Genomic DNA, 18,689 nt, shown 5'->3' on the forward strand with positions numbered 1-18,689 from the left:
TTGTGTCACTACAGTCTGTCCCTGCTCTGCACACAGCAACCTGTCCCTACACTGACAAAAAGTATATAAGTGTATTACACCCCCATATACTGCACACCAAATAGCACACCTATACCAGTCCTTAACCACTTAAGGACCAAGCCTGTTTTTCAGATTTGGCATTTACAAGATTAAAACATTTTTTTTGCTAGAAAATTACTTTAAACCCCCAAACATTATATATATTTTTTTCTAACACCCTAGGGAATAAAATGGCGGTCATTGCAATACTTTTTGTCACACCGTATTTGCGCAACGGTCTTACAAGAGCCCTTTTTTTGGAAAAAATTCACTTTTTTGTAATAAAATAAGCTAACAGTAAAGTTAGCCCAATTTTTGAATGGCTTCAAACTTTTACCCTTAAAAATCTCCATAGGCGACGTTTAAAAAATACGTTAAAAAAATTCTATAGGTTGCATCTTTTGAGCTACAGAGGGGGTCTAAGGCTAGAATTATTGCTCTTGCTCCAACGATCGCGGTGATACCTCACTTGTGCGCTTTAAAACATTTTTTTCTTTGTTTTCTTATTTATTTTTATTTATTTTATAAATTTTTACACTAAAAAAAAAGAAAAATGGATCACTTTTATTCCTATTACAAGGAATGTAAACATCCCTTGTAATAGAAAAAAACATGACAGGTCCTCCTAAATATGAGATCTGGGGTCAAAAAGACCTCAGATCTCATATTTAGACTAAACTGCAAAACAAAAAAAATGTAATTTGGAAAAAAATGACAAGAAAATATTGCTTTAAGAAGCATGGGCGGAAGTGACGTTTTGACGTGCTATGCTATGCCATCTTGCCCTCACTCGTATCCCAGCCGAGCAGGGGAGAGGACCCAATCGCCTATGCTGCTGCCGACGGCTCTGGTAAGCGGCGGGAGGGGGGGTGGGCCCCCTCCTGACACCGATAGCGGTGATCTCGTGGCGAATCCGCCGCAGAGACCACGGTTATCGTTGACAGGACCGCTCACTGAAAAGATGGATATCTTGGTTGTGGCAGCAGCTGCTGCCGTAACCGAGATATCCATATTTAAAAAAAAATACTTGTATATACAGTGAGCGGTCCTTAAGTGGTTGAAAGGACTTTTGTGGACCTGTTAGGTAACGATTTGTGTCACTACAGTCTGTCCCTGCTCCGCACACAGCAACCTGTTCCTACACTGACAAAAAGTATATAAGTGTATTACACCCCTATATACTGCACACCAAATAGTACACCTATACCAGTCCTTAAAAGGACCTTTGTGGACCTTTTAGATAGCTATTTGATTCAATACAGCCTGTCCCTGCTCCACACACAGCAACCTCTCCCTACACTGTCAATAAGGAGATTGTAAAATGGCCACCAGATCAGGTCTATTTATAAGGTAGGGTATGTCCCTGTGCTGAAATGTCTCAATTGGCTGTCCTGTACCACCTGATGGATGTGTCATGGGTCAAAGTTCTTCTCAATGTAAAATGGTGGACTGCCGAGAATATCGCTAGATGTCCGCCTGTTCGGCGAACTGCGAACGAACAAAGTTCCCCGCGAAACAACCGCCGGGCGAACCGCCAGGCCATCTCTACACACCAGGTGACCTGTGGCATCTGTTGTTCATATCACCAGACTCTTATCAATGAGGATTTTTTGTTAAAAAAATTACAGTAAAACAGGATGAATGCTATAGCTCGATGCTGAACTACTTTGGTCCTCAAAATTCTCAAACATGCAAGTTTGTCAGAGCCCTGAAAATTGGTAAAATATGTCGATTTAGAGGGCATTGTAGTCTAGAGTAGAGCAACAGTCATGTAGAGAACATGGCTGTAAGAATGCCCACCATCTTTGGCCAGATTAGCACAGTTTTGTTTCTTGGTATACTGTACATACTGTATCCCTTTGCCTGTTGTCAATGGAAATAGGTCCTGAAGAAGTGACAGCGAAACGTTGACCTTATTTGACTCGGCGAGTCGGCAGTAACAGGGAATATATACATACCTTATATATATGTGGTTACGCAAACAAGAGCTTGATTTTCTCTTGTTTTATTCTAAATATTTTTATTCATTTTGTAACATTAAATAAATCTAATTATTTTGTAAAACGATACAGTGTTCCTTTCTGGTACCGGTAAAGTCCGCTCAAATGTCCAAAAACTATTTTCTAACTGTATTAGTACATAAAAGGAAACAATGATATTGATCTAAGGCATGATTAATACAAATACATTTATGACCCTGTTCACACTTCTGTTCGTTAAACTACATGCAGTCTTAGTGCAGTTTGTAGAAGTGCTTCCGTACACGTATAATATGCAGAAATCTCCATTTGCAAATCCACAAGATTTATACTAATAAGCTAAGTTAATTCTTGCATCAAAATGTTCAAATCACAAAAAATAGCATTGTGATTTTTCTTTATGAAATAAACACTTAAAAAATAATAGCATTGATTTACCAGGAATCAATATTATATTTAATAAATAGTAAAAGAAAGGGCAAACAAAACAACAAATACAGTATAAGCAGAAATTCTCCTGTGTGACATAAACTACAGTATAGCACATATAAAAGATATTAGAATTGCGCTAAAAGATCAATATATTGAACTTTTAGCGCAATTCTAATATCTTTCATATATTTAATATAGGGCTGTTACTGATCAAAAAAATTCTGTTCGATTAATCGTTTTTTTTTTTTATCGATTTAATCGACTAATTTCGATTAAGTATAACGCACATACAGATCCAACTACTTTTAGCTGATCTCCTTGCAGGCTGATTCCCAGTGCAGCTACCAACCACTGGAAAATGGATAGCAGGATACAAAAAACACACAAAGGCAACGCTCAATGGGAAAAGCATTAAAACTTTTATAGTCTTCAAGTAGGTAACCAAATAAATATTGCACTGGAGATAAAATCGATGTAGCTACATAAACTGTAAAAATGGTGCAAGTAATACCAAACGGTACCAAAAGCAGTCATAAAAACATGTAGCAAAGTATGATACTGGTATAAAAATGTGTACAACGATACCACTGCTGAATCCAGATGAGGAGAAGTTAACATCAGTCCATCGGCATGTAGATGTCCCATGAAGGGAACTATCACAACTACCAGTGGATGGTTGTAGAATGCCAGGTTGATGGAGGGAAGTGATAGAGGGAAGTGTAACAGCCCTTGCGTGTGGCAGATAGTAAGGTCCCGCCGGCATGCAGATATGAAGGCACAGCAAAGGAGCCCTTCAGATGGACACGGCAAGCCCCGCCAGTGTCCGTGACGTTACTGGATCTCCGACGGAACTCCCTGAAGGCCCAGAAGCCGGCGGAGAGGTGAGTACCAATCAAAAGAATTTTAATAGATCAAAAAGATTTTGATCGATCAAAAAAATTAGAGATTAATCGATTAATTAAAAGTTAATTTGCACAGCCCTAATTTAATAGATACCTTTTGGCCTAAAGAAGTATTAGAATGTCCAAATTACAAAATGAGCAATAGTAAGGATTTCAGTAATGCAAGCGAAAGAACAATTATACGTACTTTTTCTTATATGAAATTCTTTTTTAAATGTCAAAGGTGTTTATTATCTTTAAATGCACACATTTAACATTAATATTTTCTATACAAAAGAACAAAAAAGTTTTATTTGTTGTAGAGTTTAAACTTGTTTTTTAGTATACATATATGTGCTGGTGATTCAGAACTGTCCATTATCCCCATGGTTTGCTATGGAGGATTACATCTGCCCTGCAGACAAATAGATTACAACTCTCACTAAATGGTTGCTAAGGCAGCCGGTGCAGCGTGTGTATCCTGTGAGTTTAAAGCCCAGACATACAAACATATAATCTGTTCCGCTGTATATTTGTAAGATTTCTTGTTGACCTCACACTGGCCACTTTTATAGAAAGGTTAATCCTTACCTCCCTGTTGTGCTTATGTGATAACTACTTGGTGAGCCTGAACCTTAATTTAACATTTTTCTGTCATTGTCCTAGTCTGTCATTCTTTGCTGATGGCATAGGTTAGTTGTGACAGCATGCAGATGAATGGATTTACTTGGACATTTAAGAAAAAATATATATTATTTTTAATAATGGAGTTCTCCATTTTTGCTACTCAAGAGGCACTTTTCCCACTGCTTAGTCTGACACTGCCATCACAAGTAGCATTACTTGGGTAGCTATAGGCATGGAGGGTTCTATCACTGCTTCTCCTGATGGTGAGTTACACTTGCTATGTCCTATGATGATCACAAGTGCTACATCAACCACATCTAGCACAAAAAGACAAACATGTTGTACTCAGGGCTTTAAATATAAATGAAAGGATACTATAGCAAGATCACAGTATGGACCCCTAGTTTAAATGTCCACTCCAAAATACTTTATACTTTTGGATATAGGGGGGGGATCATGTGAACTCTAACATTAGATAGTGGTTTGATCTAGCAATCAGTTATTGGGCCATAACAGAACTAGGAAAGTGACTATTTCCATTAGCATCTGACACTAGCCAACACTGGAGGTTCTTTGTGAGAGGATTACTGTTTCCTCTTTTTAAGCAAATTTGACATGGACAGTAACATTTTTAAATTGTTAAGCATTTTTTACCCTATGGTAACATCCCATGTGCATTGCTCTTGTACACTGTTGTTATATATGAGATGTCTATTGATATTATCATGTTATCCTTGTATGCAACCTGCCTGTGAATTGTTTGGAAAATTATTTTATCTGATCTTGTACAACCATATCTGAGGTGAGAATTAATTGTTTTAAATCTATGCCATTTGTAGGCTGTATCATTTTTGAGTGGGAGATAGAAAGTGGGTGTGGCGCTGCTTTGGTGAATCGCTAAGGTTAGTGGTAAACTTCTCTAATGCCCTGTACACACGATCGGTTCGTCTGATGAAAACGAACCGATGTATTTTTTTCATCAGATATCCGATGAAGCTGACTTTCATCAGTCTTGCCTACACACCATTGGTTAAAAATCCGATCGTGTCCAACGCGGTGACGTAAAACACAACGACGTGCAGAGAAAAATTAAGTTAAATGGTTTCGAGCATGCGTCGACTTGATTCTGAGCATGTGTGGATTTTTGACGATCATTTTTTTCTATCGGTTTTTTAACCATACGAAAATTTTAAAACGGGTTCTATTTTTTTTCACCGATGGGGGAAAAAAACTGATGGGGCCCACACACGATCCTTTCGTCCGATGAAAACGTTCCATCGGTCCGTTTTCATCAGACGAACTGATTGTGTGTACAGGGCATTACTGGTATCAGGGTGAGCACAATTAAGCATTCATGTACTCAAAAGTGTAAATATAGGGTGCTCACTGGGTGTTTGTGTATAACACTGTATTAAGGTGTTCGCCACATCAGTATAAATAGGACTTTGTTGGGGCGTTGTGTCTATAGTAGGTGAGCTAGTAAATTCACGGAGAATTGCTTATACACAAAATAACAAATTTGATTTAAATATATAAAAACAATACATAAAATCCATTGTTTGCCCTGATACAGTATAGATGCTATGATTGGTTAGATGGGGGTGGTGATGGTCGACCAACATGTTTCGAATAAATTAGCGTCGTCGGGGCGCTGCATCCATCTATTTCAAATCTTCATCTAATAATATGCAAAAAACAAAACAAATTGTTTACATATAGTAATGTTCCAGGGCATAAAAAGCATTTCACAGATAAGAATATTCTTGCATAATATATAATTTATATAAGCTCACCAAAACTGTCAAGTCTGATTTGTAAACTGCACGAGGCCTATGGTGACCCCCAAAGGTGACAAAGTGGCCAATGTGGAGAACGCACCCCCAACGGGAGTCAGATCCGTTTTTTGTGGGGCTGCTGGACCCTTGTGAACCCCAGAATAGTGTGTAGAACAGCAGTATCTAAAAAATATAATAATAATAATAAAAAAAAGAAAAATGGTAGTGTAATTTGTAGTTATACCTATCAAGGTCATCCATAATAGGTCATACATGTTTCTATATTACAAGTTACGACACGTACCTGCTGTCATTTAAGAGTAGTTTACCACTTGCTCTCAGTGGGAAGAAAAAACAAAGAGGGAAGACAGAGACTGGAGATTGCCTAGGGATAATCAAAAAAGATTCTAATTTGTAACAGTGGTCCAGTACGTATGGGAACTAGTTTTAATGGTTCATTGGATAAAGAATTTCTGTTGGGGGTGCGTTCTCCACATTGGCCACTTTGTCACCTTTGGGGTCACCATAGGCCTCGTGCAGTTTACAAATCAGACTTGACAGTTTTGGTGAGCTTATATAATTTATATATTATGCAAGAATATTCTTATCTGTGAAATGTTTTTTATGCCCTGGAACATTACTATATGTAAACAATTTGTTTTGTTTTTTGCATATTATTAGATGAAGATTTGAAATAGATGGATGCGGCGCCCCGACCACGCTAATTTATGCGAAACATGTTGGCGACCAGCACCACCCCCATCTAACCAATCATAGCATCTATACTGTATCAGGGCAAACAATGGATTTTATTTATTGTTTTTATGTATTTAAGTAAAATTTGTTATTTTGTGTATAAGCAATTCTCCGTGAATTTACTAGCTCACCTACTATAGACACAACGCCCCAACAAAGTCCTATTTATACTGATGTGGCGAATACCCACTCAGTTTGTTTTGTCCAATTCTTTTAATTCTTTAAAGGACTGGTGCACTGTGTCTGTGCTGGAAATTGTCCAACAAACGTTTCTTCAAATATACTGTATTAAGGTGTTGAATAAATCAAAAAAGTGCTATATCTTCCAATTAATTATGGTGATAAAAATAAATTCAAATTCTATCATTTTTATATATACAATGGTAACTTTTAAAGCATGGTGTGATATTGCAGGTATAAAAATATTATGCAGTTGGCATAATCGTGATTTCAGCAATCTAAACATGCATAAACAAATGCTTAATGAGCAAATAAGTGACAGGTGTTTGAAAAATTCTTAATTTATGAGTCCATATAAAGTACTGTATAAGGTGCTTCAATATAAGTGTGTGCTTTCACAAGGATATGAGGTGTGCCAGTGTCTCTACTCGTGCTCCCCCTACCACATTCACTAGAAATCTTTCCCCACCAGGGGGTAAACAGTATTCAGAGCCCACAGTGGATGAAAATAGGTCCCAGATACAAGGATCATATGTCTCATCTTTCTTCCTAGTTCCTCTCCATCAGCAACCTCATACACATATAAAGATGACAAAAGCGAGCCCCATAGTGTAATCCCAGATAGTGATTTATTAAAAAAAGTATTTAAAAATGCATCACGGACTGAAACTCGAAGTGACGCAATGATGCTGGAAGCTCGGTCCTACACGTTTTGCCAGAGCAACATCATCAGGAGCGGCACACTGGCACACTGGCACACCGCACGTCCTTGTGAAAGCACCTACTAATATTGAAGAACCTGGAAAAAGCACTTTATATGGGCTCATACATTTTTCAAACACTTGTCCCTTTTCTGCTCATTAAAGGGGTTGTAAATGTTTGTTTTTTATTTTCTAAATAGGTTCCTTTAAGCTAGTACGTTGTTGGTTCACTTACCTTTTCCTTCCATTTCCCTTCTAAATGTTTTTTCTTTGTCTGAATTTCTCACTTCCTGTTTCTCCTCAATAAGCTTGTCCCCATCATCCGAGCCGTTCTGGCTGGGGGTTAGTCATCGTGCTCGCCCCCTCCCTTGGGACTACATCCCTGTGGGGAGACGCTATGATGTTCCCACCTCCAAACTTCACTGTTGGCATAGGGGTGTTTTGGGGGTGCCATTTGACCTCCGATCATGGTGTGTATTATGGCATTCAAGGTGTTTAGCTTAGGTCTCCTCTGACCAGACTATATTCTCCCAGTATTTCACAGGCTTCTCTAAATGTTATGCAGAAAACTTTAAACAAGCTTCAACATGCTTTTTTTTTAGTAATAGTGTCTTGCGTGGTGAGCGTGCATACATGCCATGGCAGCTGAGTGCTTTGTCTTTAAAACAATTTTACCTGCTAATTCCAGGTCTTTCTGAAGCTCTCTACAAGTGGTCCTTGGCTCTTGGACAACTCTTCTGATAGTTCTGTTCACATCTCTGTCAGAAATCTTATGAGGAGCACCTGGTCTAGGCTGGTTTATGGTGAAATTATGTTATTTCCACTTCTGGATTATGGTCCCAACAGTGCTCATTGAAACATTCAGAAGTAGAAAACCTTCTGTAACCATTGCCATCAGTATGTTCTGCAACAATAAGGTTGTGATGGTCTTGAGAGAGCTTTTTGCTTTTACTCATCATGACATGTTTCTTATGAGACACCTTTTATAGGCCATCAGTTGAGACTGAACCAACTGATATTATTTGCACTGACTAGGGGCAGGATTGCTTTCTATTTACTGATAGATTTCAGCTGGTGTCTTGGCTTTCCATGCCTTTTTGCACCTAGCTGATTATGAAATACTTACCTTGGAACGAGGTGAGAGGAACTTACCTGGTCCACGACGAGGGAGATGTCATCTTTCCTCGGCGTGTCTTCCGTGTATCGCCGCTCGAGCACTGTTATTGGCTGGAGCGGCGATGTCACTCCCACGCGTGCGCGCGGGAGACTTCTCTCCGGCAAGGTCCGGTGGCTGCATTGCATTCTAGCACATTATGACATACTTGCCTGAAAACGAAGCCCTCCAGCGGTGCTCTGCTTCTATCTTCACCCAGTCTTCCCTCTGGGTTCTTGGGCTTCTGCGATATGAATGGCCAAATCAGCGATGACATCGCTTCTGCGTGAACGCACTGTTTACGGTGCGGCTCTTTAGGAATGGCACAGGTATGCCGTTCCTTCAAATCGCATGTGCTGGTGACTTCACACTGGCTGCATCTAAAGCAAATATCTCCTAAGCGGTGCACGTAAAACTATAGGTAAGCCTTATTATAGGCTTACCTATAGGTAAAAATCATACAAGGGAGTTTAGTCCCACTTTAAGAGTATAAACAAGAAAGTTATCCCAAATTAGCTGCCAAGTGCTGTTTAAATCTGGTCTTATTAGACTTGGCCCCATCTACAAGGACTTAATTAAAGTCAAAGCGCACCATGTGACTACTATGGGGTGCAGCAGAACAGGTGATCTAGTACTGTGACTACATACTGATTTTTCCAGGCAGAAATACCATTTCGCAAATAATTATGGTTTAAAGGGGTTGTAAATGTTAATTTTTTTTTTCTAAATAGTTTCCTTTAAACTAGTGCATTGTTGGTTCACTAACCTTTAACTTCGATTTCCCTTCTAAATGTTTTTTTTCTTTGTCTGTCTGAATTTCTCACTTCCTGTTCCTCCTCAGTAAGCTGTTCTGGCTGACTAACCCCCAGCCAGGATGATGGGGGCAAGCTTACTGAGGAGAAACAGGAAGTGAGAAATTCAGACAAAGAAAACAAAATTTAGAAGGGAAATTGAAGGAAAAGGTAAGTGAACACACAATGCACTAGCTTAACCACTTAAGCCCCGGACCATATTGCTAGTCAAAGACCAGGCCACTTTTTGCGATTCGGCACTGCGTCTCTTTAACTGACAATTGCGCGTCGATTTTGAAAAAAAATTATATTTTTTACTTTTTGCTATAATAAATATCCCCCAAAAATATATAAAACATTTTTTTTCCTCAGTTTAGGCCGATACGTATTCTTCTACATATTTTTTGTAAAAAAAAAAAACGCAATAAGTGTTTATTGATTGGTTTGCGCAAAAGTACTAGTGTTTACAAAATAGGGGATTATGGCATTTTTAAAATTTAAAATTATGTCATTTTTATTAATATTTTCTTTTTTTTACTAGTAATGGCGGCGATCATCGATTTTTATCGGTACTGCGACATTATGGCGGACACTTTTGACACATTTTTGGGACCAGGGGCATAACCAATATTTTTTGAACTTAAACTGTAATTTTATGGTTTAGGATGTTCAGATACATTCGGTTTGCTCTGAAGGGCCCTGATACAGCTTTTTCCTACCATGTGACAATAAGAATCATACTGTATGTGTCAGTCTGAGCAACATCAGTGTAATCTGTCACCTGGTATTAAATAAATTCAGCATGCAGTGTGTCAAAACCAGATGGGGGAACAATTTGTGGAACATGCTTTGCTTAAATAATGTCTCCAGAATTAGCAGATTTGTAAAGCCAACAGCTGATTGATTCTGTTTTCAATGGGCACCATATTTTAATGGCAGTTACTGCTTTAGTGTAAAACGTTGTTTCTTGGACCATGAACTATTAAACAGCTGACAAATCATCTAATGTAGACAGAAGTTTCCTTGTTTGGTAGTCAATAAAACTGCACAGTGAGGAGGAGATTTACCATCCCAAGGATTGTGTTTTTACATGCGTTTTGGCAAGTACTCAAATTTACCTGTTCCCCATTAGAGTATCATCCAGCGGAAGAGGAGTAAACATTTTGAGGGGAACCACACCAGTCTATAAATATTCAAAAGGCACAATATAACCTGTAATGTGTTAAACTCTAATGCTGCGTACACACGACCGTTATTAATTTCATTGAAAAAAAACATCTTTTTCTTGACAGGATTCCTCTCAAGCCTGATTTGCATACACACGATCGTGAAAAAAAATGCTCACGCAAAGTGCGGTGACATAAAACACGTACGACGGCACTATAAAGTTCCATTCGTATGGCGCCACCCTTTGTGCTGCTTATGCTAATTTCCCCGTCTCATAACTTGCTTCTGAGCATGCACAGTTTTTTCCACCTCGTTAAAGCGTACACACGACCGTATTTTACGCTGTGAAAAACGACGAGAAAAAATAGAGAAGGTTCTACATTTTTAACGCCCATTTTTCTCGTCGAGAAAAATGCTCTGGAGCCTACACATTACCGTTTTTCACCACCAATTAAAAAAATTCAATTTTTCTCGTCATGAAAACGGTCTTGTGTACGCGGCATTAGGTGGGCAGGCATTGCTCATGGAGGTGTTTGGTGATGGTTTCCTGATATGCATTTGCTGACCTACGGATGGACTACGGATGTTTTTTACACACTTTATTAATTGATTTGCATATTGACAATTTTTTTTTTTTTTGGTGTACTTTTTTGGAAGATTTTTTTATAGAGTCCAAAGTATATGTATGGTAACACTGTCACTTTACTGCAAAGATATACAACACTGTTTCTGCGTTGCTGTTGGATGTTTTTTGTTTTTGGTTAGTGTTGATTTAAAGTTTTGGCTCATGCACATTGGACCATTTTCTAATCTGTACAATGAAAATGCTGTCTCTTGATCTGAAGTTTGCATTATTAGGCCTCGTACACACGACAGAGAAACTCGACGTGCTTGGCACGTCGAGTTCCTCGTCTCGTTTTGGGATGAAGCCGCCGAAGAGCTCGGCGGGCCGCCTTCTCCTATAGAACAACGCGGCCAACGAGAAAATAGAGAACATGTTCTCTATTTTCTCGTCGAGCTCCTCGGTGGCTCCATCGAGCCAAAACTGTACAGACGACAGAGATTCTCGGCAGAATCCGGGTTTTGACCGAGTTTCTCGGCGAATTCTGCCGAGAATCTCTGTCGTGTGTACGAGGCCTGAGTTTGGTCAAATACAATCAGTGCGTTATTTTCATGGTAAACTAAAAGGTTTGACCATGTAGCCCATAAGACTTTTCAGCAGGTGGCAGTATTTCAAGTACGAATCAGGTAACATAGTAGAATTGCTCTTTAACATTTGAATTGGGTAAAATATGACAGAACTGCTTGAAGAAACAGAAAGTAGCACTTAAGCCTCCTACACACGTCAGGAAAACTGCCATGAGAGCTTTTGGCCGGCAAAACCGTCCGTGTGTATGCTCCATCGCAGTTTTCCCGACAGGAAAACTGCCGGGAAAAAAAGAGAACCAGCTCTTTTTTTCTTGCCAGGGTTCCCGGCGGTTTTTAACCCAGCAGTTTTTTTATGGGAAACACTGCGATGGAGCATACTCACGGCTGGGATTCCCGAACAAAGCTCTCATGGCAGTTTTCCTGTCGGGAAACCCGGTCATGTGTAAGGGGAAAAAGTTACCGAGCAGGTTCTCTGTTTTCCCCTCGGGTTTCCCGGTGGACTTTTTACCACCAGGAATCCCTTACGTGTGTACGAGGCTTTAGTGATAGGATCCTGGAGAAAGAGATGTATCCTTTCTCCAGTTACTAAGTGGTCTGCATCATGACTGAAAATAACTTAAAGGGGAAGTAAACCCTAATGGGTTTTACTTCCTCTTTGTTTCCCTGCAAAGGTAAAGCATAATGGGCTACTATGCATCGCATACTGTAGTAGCCCATTATGTGTCACTTACCTGAAACCGAAGCCACCCTCTTTCTTCCGGGTATCGCGGTTCCGGTGCTGTGATTGGCCAGAGCCACGATTGACGTCATGTGCGTGGGGGGCCGGCAGTCATGGCACGATCTCCTTTAGAAACGGCACACAAGCCGTTTCTAAAGTACGCCTGCGCCGTAGACATCGATGCCCGTCTCTTTTGCAAATATCTCCTAAACCGTGTAAGTTTAGGAGATAATTCGAGCACCTACAGGTAAGCCTTAATCTAGGCTTACCTGTAGGTAAAAGTGGTTGTATGGGGTTTACAACCACTTTAACAGGGCTTCTTGTTGATTGAGAATGTGGCTGTCACACTCAAGCATAGAAAGCCGTCTAATAGAACAAAGCTGTAAAATCTTTAGACAATCTACCTCAACAGATTCCTGAAATTTGTCATACAACTGTATAGGTTTGTGCAAAGTGGTTATGTATGTCTCTGCAAAGTTGCTTAATAGTTTTAGGTATGGCTTTAGAGGCATCTGCAACACACAAGGAAGCAATATGGCAGGTTCAATGAATGAGAAAGATGAAAGGCTGCTCTGCTTTGGAGCTGGAGATTAGAGTTTCTTGGACCAACCATTACACTTTCACCATCTGTACCAAGTGTCATAACATTTTTCAGGGGCACATCATCTTCCAGAAAACATTGTTTAATCTTGTCAAAAATGGCTCCAGCAGTAGCTTCAGTGAGATCAACAAGGCGGTAGAATTGGTACTGGGTTTTACCAGTATCTTCATCAAAATAAGGGGCCACCATGGCAAATTTTTTGGTTGTTGATGTCTATAGTGAAATGCATTAGGTACGGAGACTTCCGGTGACACCATTTCTTTGCTTTTGGAACACAAACTGCGGATTGCACAGCGTTTTATATGCTTGTCATAAAAGACCAACATGTGAGTGGATATTTTATAATAAAACCTTATTAATATATATCACACCATGTATGCTCTATTTCTTATCCTATCAGTAAGTCTTACTATTGGGGACGTATGGAAGAAGATAAAGACATATCTAGGAAATACTGTATATATTTCCCCAGTACAGGCGATCTTTACATGGATAGCTGGCGAGTGAGGGCACAAGAAGATGGGAGAACAGCACTTTCATCACCTTTGCCATATATTTATTGCATGGATTGCACTTTTAAAATAACTTTTTCTGCACAGATGGCACTTTAACTTCCCGACTGGCTCCCATACATATATGGCGGCAAATTGTCTCTCCTGCGCAAATCAATCGCCATATATGTACTGTGGGGGACCTGATGCGTGTGACCGGCAGGCATGATTGTCGCCCGCCACCCGCGATCGTGGGAACGAGAGCCAGAAAGGGGATTTGTGTGTGTAAACACACTAATCCCTGTTCTGACAGGGGAGGAGAGACAGATCGCATGTTCCTACTATGTAGGAACAGCGATCTGGCTCCTCCTCTAGTCAGTCACATCCCCTCAGTTAGAAACACACCTAGGGAACACACTTAACCCCTTGATCGCCCCCTAGTGTTAACCCCATTCCCTGCCTATGACATTTATACAGTAACTAGTGCATTTTTTTTAGCACTGATCAAATTTGTTTGATGAAAAAATTTGGCCAGGAAATGTATTAATTAATTTTTTTTTTCTTTTCAAAATTGTTGCTCTTTTTTGTTTATAGTGCAAAAAAAAACTGTAGAGATGAGCAAATACCACCAAAATAAATCATTGTACGACCGCAGTGCTGTATCGCAAAAAATGGGGGGCAAATTCTTTATGGGCTGAAGTGGTTAAAGGAATCATCGCAATTTTGAAGAATCACAGCACTATATAAACTTTTATGGTTATGCTTTGTCATTTGTTATAGCAGACATTGTTGATTATATGGTATATATTGTAGACTATTTTTTATGATTCTATATATTTTACTGAGCACAGACAGTGCAGGAACTTTAAATACTAATTCTTAAGGAAGTACACGCCTTTTTCTTGCAGCAGTCAAATCTAAATTTAAAGCGGCGTTCCAGCCGTGATTTTTTTTTTTAAAGTCAGTAGCTACAAACACTGTAGCTCAGGCATGTCCCGCGGGCCAATCGCAGCCCGAATTCCGGTTTTGAATGGCCTGCCTGGTTGTTTGGACATATATATCTTTTGTGGCCCCCAACAATCTCCCAGCGCCGGGGCCACAAAGATGTATATTCCTTGGAGGACAGGGAGGAGGTGGGACGAGTGCCGTACACACACATAGGAGAATTTCCTGTTTACGGCCGGCCTTTGTAATAGGAAGTCCCGTCTCTGGCACTGCCATTGGGCGACTGTTCTGTCCATCAAAGCAGGCAGGACTTTCTATTAAAGAGGCCACCGTGTTAACAGGAGATTCTCCTGTAGATAATCTTTAGCGCTCGTGGGTGCATTCCTGGCAATGGTGCTGCATTCCTGGCAATGGTGCTGCAGTCCTGGCAATGTTTGGTGCATTCTTGGCAGTGGTGCTGCATTCCTGACAATGGTGCGGCATTCTTGGCAATGGTGGGTGCTGCATTCATAGCAATGGTGGGTGCTGCATTCATAGCAATGGTGAGGCTACATTCATGGCAATGGTGGATCTGCAGATGGACACCTGTGAGGCTGCAGATGGGCACTGACCCTTATTTTGCTTCACAGTTCTTTATTTAAAATAAAAAAAAATCCTGAAACTTCGCTCTTAAAGTGAAGGTGCGTGTTATATGCCAATAAATATGGTTTATCCAAATAATATGCCCAAGCTCATCTCTTAACTCACACAGCCGCAATGGCAAGAGAATTCTTGTTAGGCAGTGTATTGAAGAGTGCTTGAACGGACACACTTAGACCGAGTTTTTATGGTTCAAAGAATGTCAGGCAAAATGGTTGGCCCTCATGCATGTTCATTTCATCAAATGTGGCCCTCTTTGAAAAAAGTATTCACACCCCTGCTGTAGCGGCTGACTTTTAATAAGGACACTTACTTGTCCAGGGAGCCTGCAATGTCGCCCCCCCAGGCTGATCTGTCTATCGGATTGGGTGCCGGCGCCACCATCCCAACGAAGGGAAACAGGCAGTGGAGCCTTGCGGCTTCACTGCCCGTTTTCTACTGCGCATGCGTGAGTCGCACGGCGCTTTGTGAATGGGCCGCTGTCTTAGGGGACACACACAGGTCCCAGAAGACAGCGTGCCCCATTTCCCAGGAGGCAAAGCGTGGGATGAAGAGAAAGAACAGCTCAGATGAGAAGGAAGTGGCAGATTAGGGCGACTGCCTAGCAACAGCCATTTCTGGTAAGTATAAAAAAATAAATTCATTATTCAAATTATTATGTATTTTAAGGAGCCTTTTTTTTTAGGGTGGACTCCGCTTTAATTAAAATTAATTTGAGCACACCACAGCGTGGGGACACTAATGTCGCGTACACACAATCGGAAATTCTGACCCCATGTATGCCCCATCGGACATTTTCTGTCTGGAAAAGTTCTTGATTGAAATTCCGATCGTCTGTATGCAATTCCGACGCACAAAAATCCTCGGAATCCTCGGAATCATTGAACTTAATTTTTCTCGGCTTGCCGTAGTGTTGTACGTGACCGTGTTCTTCACGTTCGGAATTTCCGACCAACATTTGTGTGACCGTGTGCATGCAACACAAGTTTCAGCCAAAATTCAGTCGGAAAAAAATCCACGGTTTTGTTGTCGGAAATTCCGATCGTGTGTACGCAGCATTCTACTATTTAGCCATGCAATTAGTAAGATCATCTAATAAACGTAGTGGCAAATTTTTTTGGGCAATAAAATTATTTTCAACTCAGTTAAAGAACTTTTTCATCAGCCAACACTTCTGATTCTGTGCTTTGTTTAGCAAATGTAACAATTCCAGTGTTGGCTTGCCTGGCAGCAGTGATAGACTTGTGTTTGTAACTTGCAGCATGATTACGGACATCACGAACACCACAATTTTTTGCGCCACAGACACTTTTGTTTTGAATCATCTTCTGCTGATAACCAGTATTTGAACTGCATGAGCAATTAGCTATGAGCTTGAAAAGGTGGAATGCCTCAGTTTCTTGTAGTTTTTGCCAGTAGCCTCAGATGTTGCCTGTTCCATTTGTAAAGTGCTAAAGGAGATAACTAAGGGCTAGTTTTTGGACTTTTTAGGCACAATTTGGTTGGTCAGAATATATTTACACAAGAAAAGATTTTCTCTAAAAAGTAGGTTTGTTTATTTAGATATAAAATATCGTGGTATATATAGAACAAATAAAGAAGAAAAAGTATTGCCGTTTCCAGCACAAAAAACTATCTAAAAGGCTAACTAGGCAAGCCTATCCATAGTCTCTCGGGAGACTTGTGGAGGAGATCGTTGCCGCACATATACAACCAGGCTTACCACTGCCTTAATACCTGGCTATCAGCCGGCACCCAGATCTGGTTGTTCACTTCTGCTACCAGGAAGTGTAGCATTCATTGAGGATTGATAGAGGGGACTGTCTATTCTCTCCCTTCCTTCCTTTCCTCAAGCCTTGCCCTCCTTCATTGAAGACTGTTACTTTTTAGTTCATTTGGGTCGTTTCCCTTATACCCCTTACAACGTCCAGCAGCCCGGACACAGTCTGCTTCTTCCTTCTTCCTTTATTATTACTAGGAAAATGTATGGATTGATCCCCCTACTAACCAATACTATCTTTAAAACTACACTGCTGACTCCGTGAGGAAGCGCTGCTAAAGCGCGAAACCGGTCGAGTCTACCAACGCAGCAAGCCAAACCACCGCAGACATACCTTTGCCTGCATTTCCACAACTTGACAGGACTACTATATGTTTATGCACTTTATTCCAAACCCTTCTGGAAGTGTTCAATCTCATTGTGGATACATTGCTACATTTTATTTACAACTCCTGTCAATGTTTATGGATAGGCTTGCCTAGTTAGCCTTTTAGATAGTTTTTTGTGCTGGAAACGGCAATACTTTTTCTTCTTTATTTGTTCTATATATACCACGATATTTTATATCTAAATAAACAAACCTACTTTTTAGAGAAAATCTTTTCTTGTGTAAATATATTCTGACCAACCAAATTGTGCCTAAAAAGTCCAAAAACTAGCCCTTAGTTATCTCCTTTATCATTTATACTAGGACGTGGCACCCTATCTTTACTTTATAATATCCACATGCACACTACATGTGAGGATATTGTCATCCCTTCTTTCTCATTTGTAAAGTGCAACTGCATTGCACGCAATGTAACCTAAAATACACTCTGAAATGTTAAATATGTCAAACTTTAAACTGAAATCAAAGAGCCCTTTAAAATCTTGACACAATTCTCTGGTGAAATGTGAGCCCTCTTAAATTTCAGTAACTGGCTATATAACCTAACTCATTACTGCCTTGTGTGCTGTAGATACCTGTATATCTCACGAAGGAAAGCTATAGTTGTTAATGAAAACTGATCTTTTGTAACTTTGTGAACATTTTTATCAAACCATATTAGCTGCATTCAGCGATGCATCACATGTGAAGATTTGTTTGGGTGTCTTGGAAGGTGTCTACAAAAGAAGAGAGAAGAAAAATCATGTTGTTTGTCTGTGTTGCCCACTTGTCTTTATACAGTAGGCTGCAAAGACGAAATGTGTCTGTGCTGTATTGGTGTGTGAACACTTAGATGAGCTGGTTGTCTATGGGAAAGTAGAAGGTAAATTAAATAAAACTCTCTTAAAAACCTTAAATAGAAAAAAGACAGCAGCCGCGGTTGTTTATTATTGGTTTAAATAAATAAATAAATAAATAAATAACTAGTGGGTAAGTAAACAATAAATTAAGATAATATATAAATAAACTTTAGCAAGCCTAGCCACTACGGCTCAGGCTGCAAACACAAAATTAACCAACTCCAACTTCAACAATGCACTCGAACAATAAATCAGCATAAGCATAATATATATATTTTTTTTTTTATCTTTCTTTATTATAAAATATATTCTTATATTTATTCCTTATTATTACAATATCCAAAAGCTTGTCCCCCTTTGCAAAAACACAAAGGTGACCCTACCACATAATAACAGCCGCAGCATAAATAAAAAACAGGGGGGGGGGGAGAGAACACCACAGTTCTTTGTCCTCTGAGGCGACTGAGCTCCCTGCTACGGAACCCTCTTTATATAGCCCCAAATCAGGCCAGTTCTGGCTAGTTTAAACCCACTTTGCGCGGGCTTTCCCTGCGGCCAGAGAGAGGACACCTGCCTAACTAGATTTAACCTATTTTTTGAGCGGGCGTACACAGGTCAAAGAGAGGTCACCATACAT

Source organism: Rana temporaria, chromosome 4 (genome assembly GCF_905171775.1).
Source record: "Rana temporaria chromosome 4, aRanTem1.1, whole genome shotgun sequence".
NCBI classification, from domain to species: domain Eukaryota; kingdom Metazoa; phylum Chordata; class Amphibia; order Anura; family Ranidae; genus Rana; species Rana temporaria.